Below are 27,997 nucleotides of genomic sequence, written 5' to 3'. Positions count from 1 at the left end.
AAGGGGTCATAAAACACCATATGACCCCTTAGGACACCATATGACTCCTAACAACACTATATGGTGTCCTAAGGGGTCATGTTGTGTACTAGGATGTTAAAAGAGGTCATATGGTTTCCTAAGGGGTCATAGGACACTATATAACCTATTAGGACACCATATGACTTCTAATGACACCATGTGGTGTCCTAAGCGGTCATATGGTGTCTCAAGGGGTCATGTCGTGTATTAGGATGTTAAAAGGGGTCATATAGTGTCCTAAGGGATCATAGGACACCATATGACCCCTTCAGAAACCATATGGCCCCTTAGGACACCATATGACTCCTAAAAACACCATATGGTGTCCTAAGGGGTAATATGGTGTCTCAAGGGATCATTTCGTGTATTAGGATATCAAAAGGGGTCATATAGGACACCATATGACTCCCAACGACACCATATGGTGTCCTAAGGGGTCATATGGTGTCACAAGGGGTCATGTCATGTACTAGGATGTTAAAATGGGTTATATGGTGTCCTAAGGGGTCATAGGACACCATATGATGACACCATATGGTTTCCTAAGGGGTCATATGGTGTCACAAGGGGTCATGTCATGTACTAGGATGTTAAAAGGGGTCATATGGTGTCCTATTGGTGCAGGAGCACCCAAGGCACCATCAAGCCTCTATGAGGCAAATTATGAAGGATAAATGTTGTAAATAAGGTCTTTTAAGACCATATGTGATGTAATAAGGTCATTGAGACCATTGGATGTTAGGTCAAGTCGTATTAGGGTCATATTGTTAATATTGCTAAAAATTGTCAAATTGTCAAAAGTTGTCATTTTGTGAGAAATAGATCTCAATGGGTCAAAATTGATTTTTAATGGTATGTAAGGATTTTTTGGATCTATTTGGACTTATCTAAGTGAGTTTGAGTCATTGTTTGGTTTGGGATCAAGTTTTGGACAAAAAATGCTCATATTGTCAAAATTTGTCAAAAGCAACTTTTTGTGTTTGAGAAGGTAATTAGGTGTTTCTTAGTCATGTTGGTTCAAAATGTGGTTGTATTAGTTGGGAGGCTTTGGGGGATTTCAAATAGGACCTTTCCATGACCAAAAGAGGTTGGATACAAGATATTGTATGAAGAAGACAAAAATTAATAAGGAAAGCATTGAGTTTCTGCAATTTCTAAGTGTAACAGTCTGCTCTTGAGCCTGTTTCTCTATCAAAACTTAGTCATTTGAACTGGGAACTGATTGGACTTGTGTGGGCATGAATATAGTTTAATTTTCCTTTTGTCTCATCTGATTTCATTGAGTTTTTGAAAAGTTATAGCCATTTTAGTAAAAATTGTCCAAACCCTACCTAGGGCTGGCAACAAGCATAAAAAAATGTAAAAAAATATTTCTATTCAATGTAAAACCACTCCAATGGGTGGAAAATATATGTACATATATTATTTCTATTTTCTATGTCTTGTAGGGATCCATGAAACATTTTCTATGTGTTATTGAAGGACACAAAGTTTGATTTTGTCTCTCAGACTGTGGACAACAATGTATTGTTGGTGTTGAAGTGAAAATTGGACTCCTAGAGGTTGGTTGAAGGCTTGGAGAGGTGTGAGGGGTTAGTATAGACCCTAATAAAGTGTTTCTTTCCCTTTATTGGCCAAAATACTCACAATTTTATGACTGTCCCAAAACTGGGTATGCTGCTGTTCTAAGGAATTAGTAAATTGGGATATTATGAATATAATGCAAAGAAAGGGTTTGATGAGTGAAGGAAAATTGGGGAAGGTGTGTGGGAGTCCTTAGTAACCCTTGAAAGTGTTAGGAATCCTTGGTGAGAGAATTTGACTCAAATTATTTGATTGTCCTAAAGCATCTATTGGTTGTCCTAAACAATAGGGTGTTGGTTGTGAGTAGTAGATAACCTTGTTGGGTGGTTGGGAGGGTAGAGAGCCTTGTTTATGCATGTGTTGAAACCTTTGAAGGTATTTCCAAGGGAAATTGGGTTGTGAGAATCCATTGCATGATAAAAGTGGAAGTTGGAATCTTGACAAAGCATTGATGTTGAGTAAGAGACTATGAGGGTGTTGATGATGCAAGTGTTGGAAAGTTGTCAATGAGACTAATTATGTTGTTTTTCCCATTTGAGAATATGCCAACGATTGGAAGAGAGTCAATGAATGAAGAATGTGTCCTTAGGGTGTGAAGGCCTTGTGAGTAATCTATAGCCTTGTGATGGGTTTGTGAGTGAGTGAAGCTTGTTCCTATTGGAATAGGTAAGTTTGGGAGAAAGAAATTTCAAATTGGAGTTTATTGTTGAATTCTCTGCATCACCTATGACCCCTAAGGACACCATATGACCCCTAAGGACACATATGATGTCACAAGGGGTCATGTCGTGTATTAGGATGTTAAAAAGGATCATATGGTGTCCTAAGAGGTCATACGGTGTCATATGACCCCTTAGGACACCATATGACCTCTAACGAGACCATATGGTTTCCTAAGGGGTCACATGGGGTCAAAAGGGGTCATGTTGTTTACTAGGATATTAAAAGGGGTCATATGGTGTCATATGACCCCTTAGGACACTATATGTCCTCTAAAGAGACCATATGGTGTTCTTAGGGGTCACATGGTGTCACAAGGGGTCATGTCATGTATTAGGATGTTAAAAGGGGTCATATGGTGTCATGTCATGTACTAGGATGTTAAAAAGGGTCATATGGTGTCCTAAGGGGTCATAGGACACCATATGACCCCTTAAGACACCAGATGACCCCTAACGACACCATATGGCATCCTAAGGGGTCATGTCATGTACTAGGATGTTAAAAGGGGCCATTTGGTGTCCTAAGGGGTCATAGAACACCATATGACCCCTTAGGATACCATGTGCCCCCTAAGGACACTATATGGTGTCCTAAGGGGTCATATGGTGTCATAAGGGGTCATGTCGTGTACAAGAATTAAAAGGGGTCATATGGTGTTCTAAGGGGTCATAGGACACCATATGACCCCTAAGGACACCATATGGTGTCCTAAGAGGTCATATGGTGTCACAAGGGGTTATGTCATGTACTAGGATGTTAAAAGGGGTCATATGGTGTCCTAAGGGGTCATAGGTGACTTATTAGGACACCATATGACCCCTTTGTCATAAGGGGTCATGTCATGTACTAGGATGTTAAAAGAGATCATATGGTATCCTAAGGGGTCATATGGTATCACAAGGGGTCATGTCGTGTACTAGCATGTTAAAAGGGGTGATATCATTGTAGACACCTAAAAATGTCTCATTAATTCCACACTAATTATTTGTCTATTTAATTAAGTAATTTTTTAATTATTTGATTAAATTAAATATTTCTTCTGATCAGAACATTTAATATTTCTAATTATCGAATTTTTATCATTTCATCATTTTATCAATTAACCCCATCTCAATTATTAATTAAATATAAATTATTTAATTAATTGCGACATTTTTCTTAGTTAAATAATCTTTATTATTTAATTAATTCAATTTCCTTTGATTGAATAATTTCATTTAAATTATTTAATTAATTAATTTAATTCTTTCAATCCCCAAATTATAATACCAATTAATTCTATCTAATTTCATGTCATTTTCCCCAAATTCGAATTTCACTTAATTCCAATTAATTTCATTTATTCCAAATTCATATTTCATCAAATCTGAATTTCAGTTAATTTCATGTGCATTTCAGCATTCGAAAGTACAAATTCAAATCCAAATTGAAAATGAAAATCAAATTCAATTTCAAAATCCTACAACACATGCTAAAATCAGAACTGATTGATCTAATCAGTTATCTAATTAGTTAACTCAGTTAACTCATCAATCACCCTTTATAACTCTCAATCACCTTTTCTTACTGATCAATTAATCCACTTATCTCTCCAATCAATCCAGTCATCCGATTCATCAACTTAGTCAACTAGCTAGTCTATTCATAGTCAACTAGCTAGTCTATTCAGTCTACTGGTTAATCAATTCAGTTGACTCCTCAATCAATTCTGTTAACAGATCAATCTAATGAGTTAACAAATCAATCAATTTCAGTTATCTGTCAATCAACACTTGAGTTCAAATTCTCACCTCCTTTGTGTTGAAAATCTATAAATTCAACCTCTTTTCTCAATTCAAGCTAGAATCACAGTCTTCAAAGTTTTTGTCCATCTTATGCAGGAAATCAAGTGCAATACTCGAGAACCACCTATATCAACAATAATAGAGAAGAGCAATGGAAACTTCATCACATCAATTGAGGGAGTTTAAATTAGATTTAATTTTATTATGCAATTGACTTGATGTTATTTCATTGTAATTTATGAGTAATTTGATTAGATTAGAGTTGGTGATTCTCTCTGATAATCTAATTATGTTATTTACACTTAATTTACCCCTGAATACAACGGTGTTCTAAGGGGTCATAGGACACAATATGACCCCTTAGGACACCATATAACCCTAAACAACACCATATGACCTCTAACAACACCATATGGTTCCCTACGAGGTCATATGGTGTCATAAGGGGTCATGTCATGCACTAGAATGTTAAAAGGGGTCATATTGTGTCCTAAGGGATCATATGACACCATATGACCCCTAACGAGACTATATGGTGTTATATGACCCTTAGGACACCATATGACTCCTAACGAAACTATATGGTGTCCTAAGGGGTCATATGGTGTCACAAGGGGTGTCCTAAGGGGTTATTTTGTGTACCGGGATGTTAAAAGGGGTCATAGGACACCATATGACCCCTTATGGTGTCCTAAGGGGTCACATGGTGTCACAAGGGGTCATGCTGTGTACTAGGATGTTAAAAGGGGTCATATGGTGTCCTAAGGGGTCATAGGATACCATATGACCCCTTAGGACACTGACAACACCATATTGTGACCTAAAGGGTCATATGGTGTCATGTCATATATTAGGATGTTAAAAGGGGTCATATGGTGTTCGAAGGGGTCATATGGTGTCGTTAGGGGTCATATAGTGTCCTAAGGGCCCACACATGTGTTAGAACAACATATGACCCCTTATAACACCATATGATCGGGGTCATGTCGCGTACTAGGATGTTAAAAGGGGTCATAGGACACCATATGACCCCTTAGGACACCATATGACCCCTAATGACACCATACGACCCCTCTCTCTCTCTTTCTTTCCCTCTTTGTCTCTGCTTCTCTCTGTCTGTCCCTCCCTCTCTCTCTTTCTATCTCTCTCTCTCTCTTCCTCTCCACTCTCTCTCTCTATCTCTATCTTTGTCTCTCTGTCTCACTCTCTCTCTTTATGTCTCACTCTCTCTCTTTGTCTCTCTCTGTCTCTCTCTGTCTCTGTCTCTTTCTCTCTCCCCTTCCCCTTGTCTCTCCCACTTTCTCTTCCTTTCCCCTTCCCCACCTCTCTCTCCCTTTCTCCTTCTCCCCCCATCTCTCTCTCTCTCTCTCTCTCTCTCTCTCTCTCTCTCTCTCTCTCTCTCTCTCTCTCTCTCTCTCTCTCTCTCTCTCTCTCTCTAGCTCTCCCTATCTCCCTCAAGTATCTCTCTTAGTTTTCCTATATGTAAACAAAGTAGATATCATATATTAATCTGATATCCGATTTGTTTCCATTAGGGCACCAACATTCAAGTAATGGGTGCCAACAAGAATTTTTGGTAACATAGGAGAAATATTTATAAAAATTGGATATCCAATTTTTGTGTCACACAAAATAGGTTTGTGGGCCATTTTTTGCATTCCAACAACCCACACATTCATGTTGCAAGCGACTATTATGTGGGTTTTTAGACAGATAGTGACACAATTCTACTTTTGAGAGATTCTTGTAGACAAATTTGTCATTGTCAATCATTTAGGAGCATCTTTGTGGAGGTATAATGGGGAGCAACAGTCCTCAAAAGCATAAACGTAAAAGAAAGCTTTCAAATGAGAAAATTGAAGCATATAGACGAAGAGATAGAAAATATCATAGGAGGAGAAGACAAGGTATGCCAAATATTGGTGAAGCCTTTGCAAATGTTACTTCAAGTGAAGAGGAAATTGAATCTGAAAATGAAAATGTGGGATTTGATATTGGAAATGTTGAACATGATATTCAAATCGGGAATGACACTGTTGAAATAGATATTGAAAATGTTAAACATGATATTGAATTTACAAATGAAAATGTGGGAATTGACAATGAAGGTGAAAATTTAGGTGTTGACATTGAAGGTGAAGATGGACGAATTGACATTGGAGGTGAAAATTTGGGTAATTTTGACATTGAAGGTGGAATTGTTCAACCAAGTGAACAATATGTAACACTGAGCTACATGAGAAATGAAGACCCTCTCATGGATGAAAGATAAATTCCAAATTCAAGACCTTCAAGAACCCCAAAATGGTTACTTAAAATTGATGAGAACATTATTGACAATCTTGAAGGCAAGAGGTCAACACAAATTGTTCGATTTGGGCTACACAACTTTTCAACCAATATTTTAGCAATAATACATTGACCAAACAATGCCAACTTTTTGTTCAATAGCTAAAGATGCAAAATATGAGACCATTGGTAGCCAAATTCAAGATTCGTATGAACAAGAAGATGAAGAAAAAATATATTATTGTTAAAAATATTTTTAATGGTCTCAATTCTATCGGAAATAATAGAAAGGAAAAAGATAAGAGAGCCACTCGAAGAGTGATCACAACCTCCTTAGTAAGCCATCATTTGAGGAAGGCTCGATTTATGAGACAAATTTGTGTTGATTTGAAAATAAATCGTAAAACTTTTGATAGAGCACTTGCAATAAGAGAAAGACTCGATGATCACCTTCAACATGATACATGGGCTTTTGGTGGGAGGCTTCCACGTGTTGATACGAAGTTGACTGACAATGTGAAGGAGGAAATTCAAAATTTTTGGCACTCTAATTCTAGAGTATCACCCAATGTAAAGGATGTTTTGAAGTTAAGAATCAACAATCGAGACCACACACCGCATCCCAAACATTTCTTGGAATCAAGCCAAACAATGTTGTACAATTTTTTTTGTGAAACACATCCAACTTTGCAAATATCACAAAGGGCCTTTGAATCTTTGAAGCCATTTTATTGTGTACCTCTTCAGATTCGTAATACTTGTTGTTGCAAATACCATATGGAGCTTTCAATGTACCATGAACTTTTATGCTATATTCATTCTACGATGCATACTAATGATATGCTGTAGGATTATGGTGCAATGCAATTTCTGAGATCATCAAGAAACTTGCTAGATCTATTTTTATGTCCTAGAGATGATGGATGCTTTTTCTATAGAAATGATTCTTTGAATGAGAAGTTCTCACAATGTGGTGGGTAGTCAAAGTTTGTTTCTTGTTTTTTATGAGAGCAACGAACATGTTTGGAAAGAATATTGTTGAGACAAAATATATGAGACAGTAAAATATACTTTAAAGTGTGAAGGTGAAGGTTCTGGATGCGAGTTGGCCTCTAGAGAAGTTAGTGTTGCTGATTTTATTTTGGATTTTAAGGAAAATATTTTCTACAAGTATGCAAGGCACACCCTTAGGTCTTAGTGGTTGGATCAATAGTTTAGGTTGTGGAAGAACTCTTTCCCGATTGGCACTACTATATCGATGGTCGATTTTGCAGAAAACTATACATTGCAGCCACAAAATGAGGTACAAGCTCAGTATTACAATTCAATTCAGAATGCTATTTTTGTTCACTTAACATATAGACATGCCCCTAATAGTACAAAAGAGGATAGGAAGATAATCAGGGAGTATCATTTTTATATGAGTGATGATAGATCTCACTCCTTTGAGTATGTGCAACATTGTTTCGAGAATTTTTTTGAGTTCTTGTAGGAGAAAGGTATTGCAATAGACCAACATCTCATATGGTCAGATAATTGCACGGGTCAATTCAATAATGCTCGTATGTTTTACTGGTTGATTAGAATGCATGTAGAGAGGCACGTATTTCATATTTGGAGTTTTTTTGAAGTAAGGCATGGGAAGAAGGAGCATGATGGAGCAGGTGCATGTTTGAAGAGAGCTCTAGTTAAGGAGCAATTGAGGATTTCAGGTGCAAAATTATTTGATGCACGTTCTATTTTTTATTGTGTAGTTCAACAATATCACAAGGAGGGACTCTTGATTCAACAATGTGCGTATTCTTTTGGTTGGTTGAGGAGGGCATAATGGGAGATAGATTGCATTGTCAAACAATTAAAGATTCTTCAAAGATGCATTCATTTCGCAGCTCAGATGCAAGTACATGGACCATTTGGACACGAGAATTGACTTGATTTTGTCAAAGTTGTGTTCAGTGGGATCAGTGCAATTCAAGTGAGTGGGTTGATACATGGGTTCCGCAACATCTAACCCCTTTATCTCAAACAATATCCATGTTAAATGATGACATGGAAAGTTCAGTTAAGTATGACCGTCTTTCAGATCTTCTACAACCAAAACATGTTTTTGCTGTGATTGCACAATAGGGGAATGAAGAGAGATCAAACTATTGGTTGGAATAGTGTGTATAGGGAAAGCAGAAGCTAACACAACCAATGATAGATGATGATGGGCTCATGTATCCTATAGGTTCAATTGTTGTTGCAGGAACTTGGTTGTGGACATACATGATTAGAAAGAATGGAATACCAATGTTTGAAGACTACGAGAGACACAAAACTATTCTAATGTATTCACACCTTATTATAGCTACAAACGTGAAGTTGTTGAAGTATCAAGCAAGACCAAAGACAAAAGAACTATAGACAATGACTAGTGCTAATCATGAAGCAATGTTGGATACTATTAAGCAAAGAGATGACCCTTCAAGAACACTTGAGTAGCAGGTCTTTATTATCTCTTAATTTTTTTATCATGCATTTCATCTCAATTAATGATCATAAAACCTTCAAGTTTTTTGTGTATATGAAGGATTCTTAAAAATGCAGGGCTTTTTTTTATGAACAATACTATTGCATCACAATTTTTGCATCAACGTAGTGGGTACACTTGATATAATTCGTAAGGATGTATCTTCACGACATATAATCTAACCTCTTCATTTATTATCATGAATTTCATTTCAAGTAATGATCATAAAACCTTTATGTTCATGTTTTTTATGTGTAGATTAACAATTCTAAAAAATGCAACTCTTTTTGATGATATATAATACTATTTCATCAACATAGCGAGTACACTCGATATAATTCAAAGGGATGTATCATCACGGTGTATAATCCCACCTCTCCATTTACTAACATGCATTTAATTTCAAATAATGATCATAAAACCTTTATGTTCATGTTTTTTGTGTAGATTAACAATTCTAAAAGTGTAGGTCTTTCTGATGATATACAATACTATTGCATCACAATTTTTGCATCAATGTTGTGGGTACACTTGATATAATTTGAAAGGACCTATCTTCACGGTATATAATTTGACCTCTCCATTTATTATCATGTTTTTTATGTGTAGATTAACAATTCTTAAAAAATGTAGGTCTTTTTGATGTTGTTCATGTTTCTTAGGTTGGTCTTCATTTATATGCTGACATTGCTCTACATAATCTTGATGCTTAGGACATGAGGATATCAGATGCACATGACGTGGGATGTTGTATTTGTATATGAGTACATTGATGTAACTTTGTTATGAGGATATAAGATATATTTGTATGAGTACAAATATATACAATGTATTTGCACATGAGCACATTGGTTTGGTTGTATTGATGATATATAATGTAAGTGTACATGAGTACATTAGTGTAGTTGTATTGATGATATGCAATGCATTTGTACATGAATACATTGGTTTAGTTGTATTGATGATATATAATGTATTTGTACATGAGTAAATTGGTGTAGTTGTATTGATTATGATGAAAACAGATGCATAGACTAACAAATCTTATGTGTATGGCCCACTTGTGTAAGTTCATGGATGTCATATGTAAGTCTAATGGTAATTATGTGTCTAGAATATATGCAAATATTGATGATCATGATCATTATTGCTTCCCTAAATTCATTACAACTTAATGTAGGCTTGTTAGTTTATATTTATCCTTTTCATCCTCATTATCATTTAATATATGCTTGTTTGATAATTTTTCGCACTTAGGGTGCTTAAGGGACAATGCCGGTAGGGTATGGCCATGAGAGTTTGACCGAGTGTGGAGGAAAATGGGAGAATGTCTAGAGTAAGAATACCTAACTAGACGTGTTGGAATTGATGGTTCGTGCCCACGATGAGCAGAACAAGAATTGGGCTCTGTGACAACTTTTCATTGAATGAAACTAACGTTATTTTGGTCACGTGAAAAATCATTGCCCTTGAAAATTGCTCTGAATCTTGAAAAAATGAGATAAATTATTGTAGGTATCCCTCACGTGACCCTATATGTTCAAACGAAACATCTGCAGGTGCCACAAATTTTGAGATACAACTTATTAGAATTTGACAATTTTTCGCACTTAGGGTGCTCAAGGGACGGTGCCAGCAGGGTATGGCCATGAGCGTTTGACCGAGTGGGGAGGCAAAATGGGAGAATGTCTAGAGTAAGAATGCCTAACCAAACATGTTGGAACTGATGGTTCACGCCCATGACGAGCAAAAAAAGAATTGGGCTCCATGACAACTTTTCATTGAATGTGTTATATCATTGATCCAAAGCATAACCAAGTTATTGCTAATGCTAAAATGGACAATGATAACTTATTAAAATTTTATGAGTTTGCTCATTCAAAGTATTCTTTTCTTACTACCATTGATTTTAATGTTTGGCATGAAAGACTTGGCCACATAAATTTTAATAATATTGCCTTGATACAAAAAGCAAATATGGTAGATGGATTGCCTAGAATTGTTCCTTCTAAAATCGTTTGCACAGAATGCATGAGTGGTAAGATGCATAGGGAGCCCTTTCCTCATGGTCAATCATGGAGGGCGACTCATAAATTGCACCTCGTTCATAGTGACCTTTTGAGACCCATGGAGAATACCTCCATCCAAGGATCAAGGTATGCACTTACATTTGTTGATGATTTTTCTAGGAGAACTTGGATATATTTCCTTCATAGCAAGGATTGATGTTTTTATTGAATTTCAAATGTTTATTAAAAGGCAATTTGGTTTTAAGATTAAAATCCTTAGAATTGATAATGGTAAGGAATATGTTAATAATGCATTTAATGGTTATTTGAAATCTTTTGGTATTAAACATGAGCTTACTATTCCCTATACACCTCAACAAAATGGTGTAGCGGAAAGGAAGCATATAACCATTGTTCAAATGGCTAGATGTTTATTGCATGCTAAAAATATGGATTATAAATTTTGGGTTGAAGCTATGGCTTGTGCTACTTTCTTATTAATAGAACACCTACCAAAGCCTTAAGGGATATAACTCCTGAAGAGGCTTGGTCTGGTAGAAAACCCAATTTAAAGCATTTAAGGATTTTTGATTCCTTTGCTTATGTTCATAAACTTAAACAAAAGAGGCACAAATTAGATTCTAAATCTTCTCCTTATATATTTGTTGGTTATGATGAACATTCTAAAGCATATAGAGTTTACAATCCTATCACTAACAAAGTTAAGTTGCTAGAGATGTTTGTATTGCTGAAAATGGTATTCATGACTGTTTTAATGTGCAGGATAATGAATTTTTTGAAAGTAAGGTTGTGGTTGTGGAGGACAAACCTCCTCTAAACCCTACTCCTTCTCTAAACCCTACTCCTTCTCTCAACCCTACTCCTAATACATCTATTTCTAAAAGTGTCAGTGATGATGATCATGATAATTCTACTCCTAATGATTCTTCTTCTAGTGATGATTCTATTACTTCTAAAAGGAAGCCTAAATGGTTTAAGACTTTGATTCAAGAAAGTGATGATTATTTAGCTAGAATGGATAAACTTAAGGCTAGAAGATAAATTATTGAAATTATGCTTTGATGTCTACTATTGTGAATTTAAATGATCCTAATCCTTTTGAGCAAGCTAAAAATCAACCTCATTGGCAAAAAGCTATGCAAGAAGAATATGATACTTTGCTTGCTAATCAAACTTGAGATTTAGTTCCTTTACCTCAAGGTAAAAATCTTGTTTCTTGTAAGTGGTGTAGCATCCTAAAATTGTGACACTTGCAATTTCGACTGCATTTGGGTCTTCACGATGGCGATGCAACACGGGACCTGAATGGAGACCCCGAAACTTGTTCATGACATCAAAAACTGCATTTTTCTGCACCCTGGCCTGATCCTCCTTGCACCCTGCTGTCCCTGGAGGTGGGACCATGGCGCCCAGCGCCCTGGTCCCCCAGGACCATGGCACCCAGCGCCCTGGTCCCTGGCCCTATTTTGGGCCCGGTCTCTTATGGGGCTTCGGGTCTTTAAGTTTGCAAATTGGAAAATAATCTTCCCAGGTCGGCCTAAGGTCGAAAAAATCAGTCTTTCAACCCTAATTGACAAGTATATAAACTACATTTCCTCTCCCATTTTGGTAAGATGGAAAAGGCGCGAAAACGATATTCAAACATTCAAGCATTCAAGCATTCAAGCATTCCTTCAAGCAATTGATCATTCTAAGTCTCCATTCAAGGCTAAGTGTTGCATTCAAGACAAGGATTCAACCATTGAAGAGGAGATCACATACTACAACATACAACATACAACATACAACAACATCTATACCTTCGCATATAAGGATACAAACATCCTTACAACAAGGTATTAGTACTTGTTTTACATTACATTTACAACATTTCTCATTTCTTGGTTAATTCCAATATCGGGGTTTGACCTAAAGGCAAACCCCTCATCCCTAACCCCCCAATCGTCCTCTCTTTTCTGTGTGTAGGTTGCAGGTACACGGCTGTAATTGAAGATCTGGAATCCTTGTGCAGAGACGAACAGATCCCCCTTCGTTTCGCGGATTTTTCGGAGGACCGTGTGCACGCCGGGCGCCATCGTCCTGTCAACTTTCGCTCAAATTTGTAGAACAGCTCCGTCTCGACATTTTACTGCTAATTCCAGGTCCGTAGCTTCATATCATAACCCTATCTCTGTTTATAAGCAAATATTTCCCACTTGACATGCATTCCTAGTTCAATCTTTCTATCTACATTTCTTTACAAAAGAGGGTATCCTTGATGTCTTAACCCTTGAAACTCATATAGAATCCAATCTTGCATTGCGTGGGATTGGATCTTGTGGGTCTCAACCCCTCTTTTGAATGTAAAGTCTCCCCTAAGTGAAAACCATCAACCCTAGTGACTCTCCCTTCTCTCTCCTTAGAGTTGGGGAGGGGAGAATGACTAGGGTTCGATTTTTCCACTTTACATTTTGGTGAACCCGACGTGAACATCCTCATTCTGATTATTCATGGTTAGATCTAAAAAATTTGCTTCCTTAATTACATTTCCATGTTTGATCTTTTGCAAATTTTAGAGGTTGATTGCATAAAAACCCTAAAATTTTCTTTTTAGTAATTAAACTTGTGAAATGTTTAATTGTTAATGCTTGTTTCAGATCTACCCTTCTATTGCAAATTGTCAATTCATATTTGTGCTTTAATTCTGAAAATTAAGTGGTTAAATGTCAAAACCCTAATTTTTAAAACCCTCTTGATTCAACCTTTGATTGATAATTTCACTAATCAAAACACCTCCAAATCGGCTGTAACTTTGGATTCCGCAATAAAATCACAATATCTTTCATCCCTGAAAATTTGGAAAAAAGTTGCAAGGACCGTGTGCACCCTGAGCGCCATCGTCCCCGACATTTTTTCTGAAATTTCGGGAGCTAGATCTTACTGTATTTTTCTGCTAAAATCCAGAATTTTGGCCGATTTTATCAATTTTAACACTTTCAAAATTAAAGTCAAAGTTGGTCTAGGGATTGCTTGGATTAAGGCTTCTAATCATTCAAAAATTGTTGAAATTAAAATTCATATCAAAATTGTGTTTCTTACAGTCCTAAATCTGAAAAGTGTGTTAGCATTCATCCGAAATTTCAGTGTTTTATTCAAATTTTTGCAGTTTGTGACTTTTGAAATTAAGTGTTTAATTGTTACAACTTTGATTTCCACTTTCAAATTCGAATTTTGCATGAAATCGAGTCAACTTTTAAATTTCAAAACTTGCATTGCTTTTAGCATTCCCTCTAAAATCATAAAATTCAAAATTTCAGTTTCCCTCTCTTTTTCAAAATTCAAATTTTGCATTTTTCAACAATCTTGGTAGGGTTCAATTTTGAGATTGCAACTTTAATTTGGCCTATCTACAGATCGTAAAATCACTCATTTTTTTCAGATTAGCTTTAAAATCATCATAACTTTCATCCCTGAAAATTTTGAAAAAAGTTGCGAGGACCGTGTGCACTCCGAGCGCCACGGTCCCGGACATTTTTTCCAAAATTTCGGGAGATTGTCCTGATTGCATTTGATAGCTTAAATCTAGGAGATTGGCTGATTTTATTGAAATTTGCTACCTCTAAAATTCAAAATCTTCTCTCTCTTTAGTGCATGAGTTTTACAACAATAAGCCCTACTTACACTATTCCCGTTAGACGAAGCCTTAGAATTAAGTCTTTCCAAGGTGTAATTACCGAGGAGATGGAACCTAATTTGAATGGCCTTTTTAACGAGGACATGGGTAATTCCTCTAATCCTCTTAATGATGAAGAAGCTCTCCATGAGGTTTCTGTAGAACAACTTTCAAAATTGGATAACCAATTTGATGATTTTCGACAATGGATGTCTCAAGAATACCCTGATAGCGAAGCTCTTTCATTAATTGAGGGTCTAAAACGTATGGTTCAAAGTGATAAGAATGGAATTGATATTTTGCGTGGTATTGCACACATTGTGGATTCGAATGTGATGCCGATGAAAAGTTGTGCCGAAACCTTAGGTTATACACAACCTCCTACTCAAGTCAATCATTCTATTCCTTTGACGACTCCTATTGCTAGTATACCTACTTTTACATCAAATATAATGACTACTTCAACACAAGATATTCCTCCTATGATCACCAGTCATGGGGGCAATCCCTCTTCTTCAATCAACCCTCTGCCTTCATTCAATCCAAATTCTTCATTCATTCCTTCAATAAGTGTTCCTATTATATCACCACAAATGAACATGACGCAAGGGGGCAATTCATTTAACCATTCCATTCCTCCTTGTAGTGTTCCTCCTTTCGAATCATCTCCTATGACTAACTATCATAGTGTCCCACCACCTTATTCTCTACCTTCTTTCAATAACATAACACCTCCATCACAATCTAACACGCCTAATATGAACTCTTCGACTGAAGCGACCATTAACAAACTTGCACAAACTGTCTCTTCTTTACAGCAACAAATTGCCTCTATGAATCAATCTAAGTTTAGTGTGCCCACATTTGATGTTGCGAGCCCACTTTCTCTTGACATTGTTCGAGCTATTCCCCCTAAACATGTTGAAATTCCGCATTTGGAGCTTTATAATGGTAGGGGTGATCCTCTAACACATGTTAAGACCTTTCAAACAATATGTACCGATTTTGCTTATGACCAAAGGTTGCTTGCAAAACTGTTTACTAGAACATTAAGAGATAAAGCCCTACAATGGTATTGCTCGTTGCCTTCTTATTCTATTACTTCTTTCGAACAACTTGCAAATGCTTTTATTCAACAATTTCAAAACAATATAAGTCCTAAAGTTACTTTGATTGATTTAATGCATTGTAAACAAGGTGTTAAAGAAAAAGTGACTGATTTCATTGGTAGATATAAGCATTTGTATGCTCAAATTTCCTTTCCAGTGCCTGACAATGATATTCAAAGAATCTTTATTTCTAATTTACAAAAAGATATTAGAGAAAAACTCCTGTTTTCTGAGTTTACTTCTTTCCAACAGTTGTGCGCAACTCTTCACAATTATCAACTGACTGTGAGTCAAATGGAACAAGCAAATCCTATGGCTCCAAGTGATAAGGGTGATAGTAGTCAACAACCATTTGGGAAGTTTAAACCGAACAGAGAGTCCATTAAATTCAATGAAAACATCATCAACAACAATGTGAATGCGGCATCAGGTGTGCCTCCTATTTCTAAGTTTTTCAAGAAAGAAAGAAAGTTTACTCCTTTGAATGAATAATTGCATAGTATTATGAATAAGTTATTGGAAAAAAATGTGCTTACTCTTCCTCCTATAAGGCAAATAGATCCAGCAAAGATTAATTCGCCCTATTTTGATAACAAATCTTTTTGTCAATTTCATCGTCAACCTGGGCATGATACTGAAAAATGTTTTTCTTTAAAGGGTAAAATTCAAGATTTGATTGATAATAATACTATCTTTGTTTCTGGAGTGAATGATAAAGGCAATACATCTGTAGCTCCTCCTAACCAAAATCTTAAGATTTTCACTGATCCATTGCCTTCTCATACCTCTAATGCGATTGATACTACTGATTCCTCTGTCTCACTCGACGATCTTGTGTCCATGACTCCAAATGTGATTAACTTTGTAGAGCAGCAGAAAATCCCTAAAGAACCTTCCATCACATTTGATTCCAGTGAAACTATCAGGGCACCTAATGGTCCTTTATATATAGTTGCAAAAGTCAAAAATACACCTTGCCGTGGAGTGCTTATTGATCCTTCTTGCATGGTTAATGTCATTACTGAAGAGTTTCTTTTTACTTTGCAATTGAATCAAGTGATCTATGATGAAACAAATGTGGTTGTGAAATTATTTGATGCATTTTCTTCTCCTGCAATTGGTTCTATTACATTACCTATTGAAGTTCATAACAAATCCCTTGATGTGAGCTTTGCTATTATTCCATCATCCGAACAATTTCGTGTGAAGCTAGGCTATCCTTGGCTATCTTCCATGAAAGCTATTGCTTCTCCTATTCACAAGTGTTTGAAATTTCCCCATAATGGTGAAGTTGTTACTGTCAATCATAGTCTCTTTAAACCAACTGAAAGAACTTCTAGTGTTCCTATTGATTACTTTTGGCCTAAACAATTCCAATCTCTTCCTCCGCGAAGTGATCATCTTTTTAAATCTTATCAAAAGTGGAAAAAAGATATGATCCTATCTCTAAGTGAACCTAGAACACCCAAACTTGACATTCCTATCGTTCTTGAGAAGGAAGTTCTTCCTTTGAAATATAAAACTAATGTCTTTCCTCAAGAAGATCCCCAACCCATTCCTATGGATGTGACTATGCCTATATCTAATAAACTTCCTAAAAGTAGACCTATACCTCCTCATCATGATGGGCTTGGTCTCCTTCCTAAACCAAATATCCCTCCTTTGTATGGAGCAGTTCCTCCTCCTTCCTCTTATGGAGAGAAGAGATCTTCCTCTTCTCCTATTATTCAACCTAAGAGACCACAACCTAAACACCCAAGTGAAAAGGATGAGAACATTCCTCCTCCTCAATCTTCTCAACTTCCTACTAAGACTAGACGAAATCGTTCTGCACGTGAATGCCGACGAAAGCGTCGTCTTAGAGCTTAGGCAGCTGCTTCTCAAACTTTGCAATCCCCAAAAACACCTTCAGCTAGTATTATTCCATTTTCTCCTCAGCCGACGATTGAGCCGAAATCTCCTAAACATAAGATGCATGATGGTCTTGATCCTGTGCGAGTTAAAGATCCTATTTTTATAAATCTTGATGATGATATAGATGAAAATGTTATTCATGATGCAAATGTTACTTCTGTTCATTCTGATAGTGAATATGAATATGTTGATGTTGATAACCATTTATCTAACACATTTTCTAAAGCACTTATCCTAGCTCCTAGACAAGAACACCGTGGCTTGGGATATGAACATAGCCCTTGTTTGGATCTTGTGATAGCTCCATCTGCTGTGTTGGATGTTCCTCCTCTAGCGTGTTTCCTACCTTCTCGAAATACTGATCAGCAAGATCGGGGGGTAGATGACGTGCTAGACTAGTTTCATTAGCATAGCAGATTCTCTCCTCCTCTCTTTTGTTACTTCTTCTATGTGTTATCCTCATTCTTCTATTTGTTGTCCTTAGTGTTGTCTACTTGAGGACGATGCAAAACATTGAGATCTCTTTTGGTCTCTCTCATGTTGACTCAAAAGACACATGTGTTCCCTTCTTCTAGGTGACCTTCCTTGATTGGGGAATGAAGAACAATTATGCATACATACATATGATATACATGAATTATCATACAGCATACTGACCCCGAGGAAAGCGAAGTCACCTTGTGCTTTGTGTTTTGTGTCTATTATCCTTGGGCTTATCTCATACTTGGGGGCTAAATCCTTGTGATAACGTGCTCCTTTCCCTTCTCATTCTTATATGTATCACTACCTTAAAGCAATCACCCCCGGTGAGGCGTGTGCGATCGCTTTAACGTAGGGGGGCATACATCCCGTCCATATCTTTTCAAGATACTTGAAAATTTCTTGACAAATTTAGCTTTGCCTTGAAAATTTCTGATATCTTTCTTGCATGACTCATAGTGAGGGAACCTTACTACTGACAGTCATGGTTCTCCCTCGTGATCTTCCCTTTTACTTTGTCAATCGAAGTCGTAAGATCCTTAGTCCACTGGGGGCTTGGTGTATCTTGCCTCCTTGACGTGGTGAAAGTTTTTCAATGTTGTTTCCTTGTACTTTATCGAAAGTATGAGCATATGCTTATACTCCCGCTAAAGTGGGGGCTAAATGTAGCATCCTAAAATTGCGACACTTGCAATTTCGACTGCATTTGGGTCTTCACGATGGCGATGCAACACGAAACCTGAATGGAGACCCCGAAACTTGTTCATGACATCAAAAACTACATTTTTCTGCACCCTGGCCTGATCCTCCTTGCACCCTGCTGTCCCTGGAGGTGGGACCATGGCGCCCAGCGCCCTGGTCCCCCAGGACCATGGAGCCTAGCGCCCTGGTCCCTGGCCCTATTTTGGGCCCGGTCTCTTATGGGGCTTTGGGTCTTTAAGTTTGCAAATTGGAAAATAATCTTCCCAGGTCGGCCTAAGGTCGGAAAAATCAGTCTTTCAACCCTAATTGACAAGTATATAAACTACATTTCCTCTCCCATTTTGGTAAGATGGAAAAGGCGCGAAAACGATATTCAAGCATTCAAGCATTCAAGCATTCAAGCATTCCTTCAAGCAATTGATCATTCTAAGTCTCCATTCAAGGCTAAGTGTTGCATTCAAGACAAGGATTCAACCATTGAAGAGGAGATCACATACTACAACATACAACATACAACATACAACAACATCTATACCTACGCATATAAGGATACAAACATCCTTACAACAAGGTATTAGTACTTGTTTTACATTACATTTATAGCATTTCTCATTTCTTGGTTAATTCCAAAACCGGGGTTTGACCTAAAGGCAAACCCCTCATCCCTAACCCCCCAATCGTCCTCTCTTTTCTGTGTGTAGGTTGCAGGTACGCGGCTGTAATTGAAGATCTGGAATCCTTGTGCAGAGACGAACAGATCCCCCTTCGTTTCATGGATTTTTCGGAGGACCGTGTGCACGCCGGGCGCCATCGTCCCGTCAACTTTCGCTCAAATTTGTAGAACAACTCCGTCTCGACATTTTACTGCTAATTCGAGGTCCACAGCTTCATATCATAACCCTATCTCTGTTTATAAGCGAATATTTCCCACTTTACATGCATTCCTAGTTCAATCTTTCTATCTACATTTCTTTACAAAAGAGGGTATCCTTGATGTCTTAACCCTTGAAACTCATATAGAATCCAATCTTGCATTGCGTGGGATTGGATCTTGTGGGTCTCAACCCCTCTTTTGAATGTAAAGTCTCCCCTAAGTGAAAACCATCAACCCTAGTGACTCTCCCTTCTCTCTCCTTGGAGTTGGGGAGGGGAGAACGACTAGGGTTCGATTTTTCCGCTTTACAAGTGGTTATATAAAACCAAGTTGAATGAAAATAATGAAGTTACTAAGTTTAAAGCTAGATTAGTTGCTAGAGGTTTTTCTCAAATTGAAGGCTTAGATTATAACGAAAATTTTGCTCTTGTTGCTAAAATGCATACTATTAAACTTGTTCTTGCTTTAGCTTCTAATATGAATTGGCCTATTCATCAAATGAACATTAAAATTTCTTTTCTAAAAGGTGATTTACACGAGGAAATTTATGTCTCAACCTCCTGGTTTTGTTAAGGAAGGTAATGAAAATTTAGTTTGCAAGTTAAAGAAATCAATTTATGGTTTAAAACAATCTCCTAGGGAATGGTATTTTAAGATTAATGCATTCTTTATTTCTCAAGGTTTCATTAGAAGTAAAAATGATCCAAATTTATATATTAAACATAGTGAGAATGATATTGTGATTATTATTTTATGTGTAGATGATTTAATTCTAGCTTCAAGTTCTAATAATTTGATTTCTGAAATTAAGTTTCAACTCAATCAAAAGTTTCAAATGACTAATATAGGACGTTTACATTATTTTTTGGGAATAAAATTTGGCAAACAAGTAATGGTATTTTTCTATCTCAAAGTAAATATGCTCAAGATATTTTAGACAAGTTTAAAATGAATGATGCTAATCATGTTTCTACTCCTTGTGAATTAGGAACAAAGTTAATGCTTGATATGAATACTCTTTTAGTTGATGCTACTTTATATAGACAACTAGTTGGAAGTTTGAATTATTTAACTCTTACTAGACCAGATATTCCTGAGAGTGTGGGTTTAGTTTCTAGATTTATGTCTAAACTTCAACAAACTCACTTTAAAGTTGCAAAAAGAATTTTGAGATATATTAAAGGAACTCTTAATGTTCATTTATTTTATGATGCAAATTATGATTTTACTTTAAAAGGATTTACTAATCAGATCTAGGGGGAGATCCCAATGATGGGAAATCTACTTGTGGATATTGTTTCTTTGTTGGTTCAGGTGCTATTTCTTGAAATAGTAAAAACCAACAATCTAATTCACTTGGTTCCATAGAAGCTGAATATAAAGGATGCACTAATGCCTCTAAAGAGCCTTATGGATTAGAAGATTGCTTGAAGATTTGGGGCTACCTCAAAAAGATCCAACACCTTTGTATTGTGACAATCAAAGTGCCATTGCATTGGCTAAGAATCCTATCTTCCATGCAAGGTCCAAACATATTGCTATCCAACACCACTTTATTAGAGAACAAATTGAAGACAAGCAAGTTTCACTTCTATATTGCAAGGGCAAATATCAAGTTGCTGATATTTTAACAAAGCCACTTTGTAAAGAAAAGTTCCATTTTCATTATCTTGGTTTGCAACATGAGCATGCCTAGGGTAAGAATGCCTAGCCAAATGTATTGGAACTGATGGTTTAGACCCATGATGAGCAGAATGAGAATTGGGCTTCATGGCAACTTTTCATTGAATGAAACTGATGATTTTTTTGTTATTTGAAAAATCTCTACCCTACAAAAACCGCTTTGAATCTTGGAAAACCAAGACCTGCTATTATAGGCAACCCTCACATAACCCTGAAGGGTCAAAAGGATCATTCATAGGTGCCACAGATTTCGAGATACAACCTGTCAAAATTTGACAATTTTTCGCACTTAAGGCGCTCAAGGGACGATGCTAGTAGGGTATGGCCCCGAGCGTTTGACTGAGTGGGGGGGATAAATAGGAGCATGAATAGGGTAAGAATACCTAGCTAGACATGTTGGAACTGACGGTTGGTGCCCACGATGAGCATAATGAGATTTGGGCTTCGTGGCAAACTTTTCATTGAATGAAACTGATGATTTTTTTGTCAAGTGAAAAATCGCTGCCTTATGAAAATCGCTCCGAATATTGAAAAACCGAAATAGGCTATTGTAGGCATCCCTCACATGACCCTGTAGGTTCAAATGGATCATTCATAGGTTCCATGGATTCTGAGATACAACTTGTCAAAATTTGATAATTTTTCGCACTTAGGGCGCTCACGACATTGGTAGAGTAAGGCCTTGAGAGTTCGATCGAGTGGGGGGGGGGGGGGGGGGACATGAGCATGCCTAGGGTAAGATTTCCTAGCTAGATGGGTTGGAACCGATGATTCATACCCACGATGAGCAGAGAGAGAATTGGGCTCCGTGGCAACTTTTCATTGAATGAAACACAATTTTTTCATCAAGTGAAAAATCACTGCCCTACCAAAACCGCTCTGAATCTTGAAAAATTAAGACATACTATTGTAGGAAACACTCACGTGACTTTGTAGGTTCAAACAGATCATCCGCAGGTGCCACATATTCCAAGATAGAACTTGCCAAAATTTGATATGTTTTTTGCACTTAGGGCGCTCAAGGGATGACGTAGGTAGGGTATGGCCTTGAATGTTTGATCGAGTGGGAGGGAAAGAAGGAGCATGCATAGGGTAAGAATGCCTAGCCAGACGTGTTGGAACCGACGCTTCGTGTGTATGACAATAAGAATGAGAGTTGGGCTTCGTTGAAACTTACCATTGAATGAAAGTTACAATGTTTTTGTCAAGTGAAAAATCATTGCCCTATGAAAAACACTTCGAATCTTGAAAAACCGAGACAGGATATTGTAGGAAGCCCTCATGTGACCTTGTTTTTTCAAACAGATCATATGTAGGTTCCATAGATTCCAAGATAGAACCTGTCAAATTTTGATAATTTTTCGCACTTAGGGTGCTTGAGGGACAATGCCGGTAGGGTATGGCCCTGAGCGTTTGACTGAGTGATGGGGAAAAATAGGAGCATGCCTAGCTGGACATGTTGGAACAGAAGGTTTGTGCCCACGATGAGAAAAATGAGAATTGGGTTTCGTGGCAACTTTTCATTGAATGAAATTGACAATTTTTTCATTAAGTGAAAAATTGTTGCCCTATGAAAATCGCTCTGAATCTTGAAAAACTAAGATAGGCTATCGTAGGTGTTAGAATATTTAATCTTTACTTGGCTTAGGTTTATTTGTATTTAGTTTGGGATATTCCTTTGGAATCCCTACATGTAATTCGTCCTCTAGTACATTTGTGAGGACATGTCATTTCTTTCATTTTCCTTTATTAAGGAATATTAGTTTATCCTCCTTAAGAGGATGTTGACGCATTGCACACACATATTATTAATGGTGGCATTCATAGATTTGGGAGTTACTTTGTATCTCCTCTCCTCATCTCTATTTAAGAGATGCTTCTCCTCTCATTCTTCACTTTGGATATCATTGTAATGAGCTTCTCTCTCTCTGTCTCTCTAGGATTTGCCTTCATTCATAATACATAAGGGGTTTTTCTTTGCTTTTCCCCTTTCAAAAGATCTTGCGTCTCCTCTTCAAGTTGCTCTCTACTTTGGTAACATTACTTCAATCAACATACTTACTTGGATTTATTTTTCATTTCCTTGCTCTTGTATTTCCTTTTAGTAGGTAGCCCTCATGTGACCCTATAGGTTCAAATAGATAATTCACATGTGCCACTCTTTGAGGGCGCTCAAGGGATGACACTGATAGGGTATGGCCCTGAGCGTTCAACCGAGTGGGGGGGGAATAGGAGCATTCCTAGGGTAAGAATGCCTAACCAAACTTGTTGGAACTAACATTACAATGCATTATGAAGCATAATATGCCTACATTCAATTGGGGGTGGACATATTTTTCACGTGATAGTAAAAGAAAGGAAGGTAAAATTTATTTCTTTTAGTAGCTGAATGACAATCAAAACAAGTTTATGTTTAGAGTTCACATATTTAGGCCTTAAATTTAACGAGCATCGTGTGGAAATGGACCTCTTCACAATATCTCCCTGTTGAGATGGCTTTAATGATGGGGGATTGCTGCTAAATGTAACCAATCGATTATGAAAAAATTGCATTCTGCTGTAGAAGAAGCTTTGCTACTTTTCATTTGTCATTACTAAGTATCCATGTGATGATTAATAACAATACCAATATGGTCATTAAATTTGGTGACGTTGCCAAAGGCAACCAAATTTAACACTTAAGATTTAGATGGAACAAATTATATAGAATCTCAAGATTATACAAACAACATTGCATTGTTCATTATTTAACCATTTTTAATTATTGGATTGAAGATTAAAGTTTAAAATAACGATGCCATGCACATGAGGAACAAGTTATATTGAATCTCAACTTCTATATATCAAAATGTCAAATAATTACAAGTGTATTTCCATTTACAAAAATGGCATAAATGCCAACTTACCAAAATGTATGTAAATATATGTAAATGTATGTCCATATACAAAATATACGTGCCAACTAGACATGTAAGTATCCCAAATGTTCTATAACATCCTAAACTGCTAATAAATCATCAAAATTGATCCTCTTCGCAACATTGTTCATCTCTGAAGGATCATGCACAAGAAAAATTAAACCACAATTAAGATTTGTTATATTATATAAAATTACATTCGAAAAGTTAACATAAAAATCAATATACATTGAACTATAATTGAACTCTCAAATTGAATTCTAGATTACCTCATCTTCATGTTTTCTCTTCATCTTGGGAGGAGTCCTAGAATATATCAACGATAGAGCAGGTATGTCATCAAGATTTTCATATACAACCTATATATGTTCACAAGCATAAACATTTCAATACAAGTTAGCATATAATTGTGGATGATAGGAACAAATTACATCTTCTAAATACAAAATAAATAAACACATGTACTTGAGGCGTCTCTTCTATTTCTTCGGGTACAGTGGCTGCAGTCAACAATGATGTGAAGCCAAGAATTCCCTATACATAAAGACGACAAGTATGTGAAATTATCAATCTATGGAGACATGTATAATCATTATAAATTATTTAAACTCTTAATTCAATCGTGTTTGCATTCAATTACCTTTCCCTTGTCTCAGATTGCACTACCAAAGCTCGAATCGTGCGAAACCGCACTCATGCTACTTGTGACCTACAAGAGTAAACTAAGATAAACAAGCAAGTTACTATAAAATTTAATTAATGATAATTTAAATGACAAGCATGTATGTACAATAAAAAATGTAAATGACTAGGTGCAATAATATATGTACTGTGTAGCTGTCAAGGCCAAATGAAATGGTTGTCAAGGTGCCATCATCGACATGTGTTAACTCCTCCTCAGTCATCAATTGTTAAATAGACCATGTATATAAACATTAGTACTTAATACTATCTCTTATAAATATTCATTAAAAATAAAATGCACTATGAAATTACAAGTCTTACCACTACATCATCTTCGTATGATGAAGGTACCTCCTTGCCTCTAGCATGTGAGGACTCTCTAGGGTATCCTCCAGTCCTTGTCATCACATTTGGTGCATCGGGCATATCATGTACCTCATAATCAACAACGTCTATGGGAGGATCAACAGGCTCTCCAATAGGACCTAAGCATGGATTCCCACACATAGCACAAGTATGCGGCACACAAATATGTGAAGCCAAAGAGGACATTTCAGTGCCACTGGATTCATTGCTAGCATCACTATAAGGTTGAGCTAGTGCCCCAATATGAGAAACCAAAAGGCTACTCAAAGAGTGAATAGTCAAAATACTCCATGATGCTGCCTCAAAAATGAAAACTGGATGCTGTACTGGAGGTGGGGGACTAATAAGAGGAGGGGGAACATATGGGACCTGTAATACTTGAACTGTCCCAGGTTTATCTTGAGACATACCTAAAACCACACCCTGAAAAGGCTTGATGTCAAAGTAGTTGACATGCTTGCCTAAAACAAACTCAGCATACAATTTTTTAATGAAACAAAATGGGACATCAAGATTGTTGTTGGGTGGTCTATCAAAAACCATCCACCAATGATCCCAAAAGTTATTTACAATATCATCGTTTGTACACCATTTGATGGAAAGTTTTATTTTTTTCACATCTATGGGTTGTCTAGTGCGGGGATTGACAAACAATGTGACAATATCAGCTTTTGAAATCTCAAGCTCCTTGACCTGATCATAGGTCAAGCCATTCAAATATCTAGCCCTAATGGAATCTCGCCACAAAAGAATGACATTGTGCTCCACGGTCACAGTTTCTACATTATTTATAATGACATTCAGAGCATCTAACATCGAGGTTAGATGAGGGATTCTACTATAGACAAATTTGCAATTCCCCTCAATTCATTCAAATTTTGACCAATTAAATCTTGAATTGAGGGGGGGTTTGGTAATGGAGAGTTTGCTAATAGAGGGGTTGGTGATTGTGGCGGTTGTGGTTGTTCAGGATTATCATTGTTATCCCCCATTTAACTTGATTGGATTCAGAAATTTGAATTTAATCAACAAATTTGAAAGAACAATGTATGTCAAATGAAAAAACCTAGTTTCTATAAAAAAATAAATAAAAAATGTGAAAAAATTGACAAAAAACAACAAAAGTGTAATCAAATGATACCTTAGATGACAAATTCACAAAAAATGGCCCCCAAATCGGATATCCGCTCAAATCCGATATCAGATTTCTAACCTTTCGCGTAGCTCATGAGTAAAAAATGACCCACAAATTGTCATCTAGTGGGTAAAAAAATACCCACAGGAATCGGATATCCGATTTCCTAAAGCTTAATATATAATATATTATATGCCACACGATTATATATATATATATATATATATATATATATATATATATATATATATATATATATATATATATATATATATATATATAATTTATATATTTTTAATATAATATTTAATTAGTATCAAATATTTGATTTGGTTGGATTTTTGCCATGGCTAGATGTAAAATCAACATGGATTTTTCGCATTTTTAGGTGAGTGGAGAAGACAATTTTTTCATATTGCCACTTTTTGGCCCCTAATGATCCTGCACATACCCTTTTATTAATACCTACCCAACATTGTATAGATAATGATAAACCTATTTTATTTAATTACTTATTATTGTTTGTATTGTCAAACCAATAAAAACTTTTATTTATTTTTATATATTTTAGTTTTCTAATGTAAACAAATCAAAGTTGCATATTATTTAATGAAAAATAACAAAAATATCATTCTTCTAAAAAATATTAAATAAAAAGATTAAGTTCTTATTGCAATATTTAGATAGATAAAAAATGTTAATTATGAATTTTGCACAATATAATCTACATTGACACTTACCATTGATTTCAAATTTCATTTATATAGATGAAATCATTCTTTATCAATCTTGATACAATTACAATTGATTTCAAATTTCATTTATATAGATGAAATCATTCTTTATCAATCTTGATACAACTCTTGAACCATTCCTAATATGCATAAACATATGTAACTACAGAGTGTTGCATGATGATCCAAGCTACATAAAAGATGTACATAAAATTGTACATTAGTGACCTCTCTAAATGCTTAGAAATAAATATTTGGTCACTAGGATTACAACAATAGTAAATAAAAACAAAATATATCACCAATTTAAGGACTAAAGCTTTCTAAATTATTGACACACTTGCTTGACTTATACTCAAACCACCAATTCTATTTAAATATTACACAATTTAATAATTAAAATAATTAATAAGTAATCATTAATTTTTATTTTTTTAATGTTTAAGAATAATCCCAAACACCAATTACATGTGAATGCGACTTTCTATTAAAATATATTTTGTTTTAAAAATATCTATAATGAACATTCTTAATTTTTTTTATATATATCTAATATTACTTATTAAAAAATAAAAAAATAGAAACTAAAATTATAAACAAATTAAAGAAACAAAATAAGAAAAGATATTGTACATATCAATTCAATCTCATTTACATGTGACTGTTAATTTCTATTAAAACATATTTTAATTTTAAAGAATATATGAACAATCTTAAAAAAATAAAATGTCTTAATATTATTTATTTATTAAAAAAATAAAAATACTCTCTCTCTCTTTCTCTCTTAGTCTACATATAAATTC

This window comes from Cryptomeria japonica, chromosome 3 (genome assembly GCF_030272615.1).
Source record: "Cryptomeria japonica chromosome 3, Sugi_1.0, whole genome shotgun sequence".
Lineage (NCBI taxonomy): Eukaryota > Viridiplantae > Streptophyta > Pinopsida > Cupressales > Cupressaceae > Cryptomeria > Cryptomeria japonica.
Note: the sequence above shows the minus strand (reverse complement) of the source record.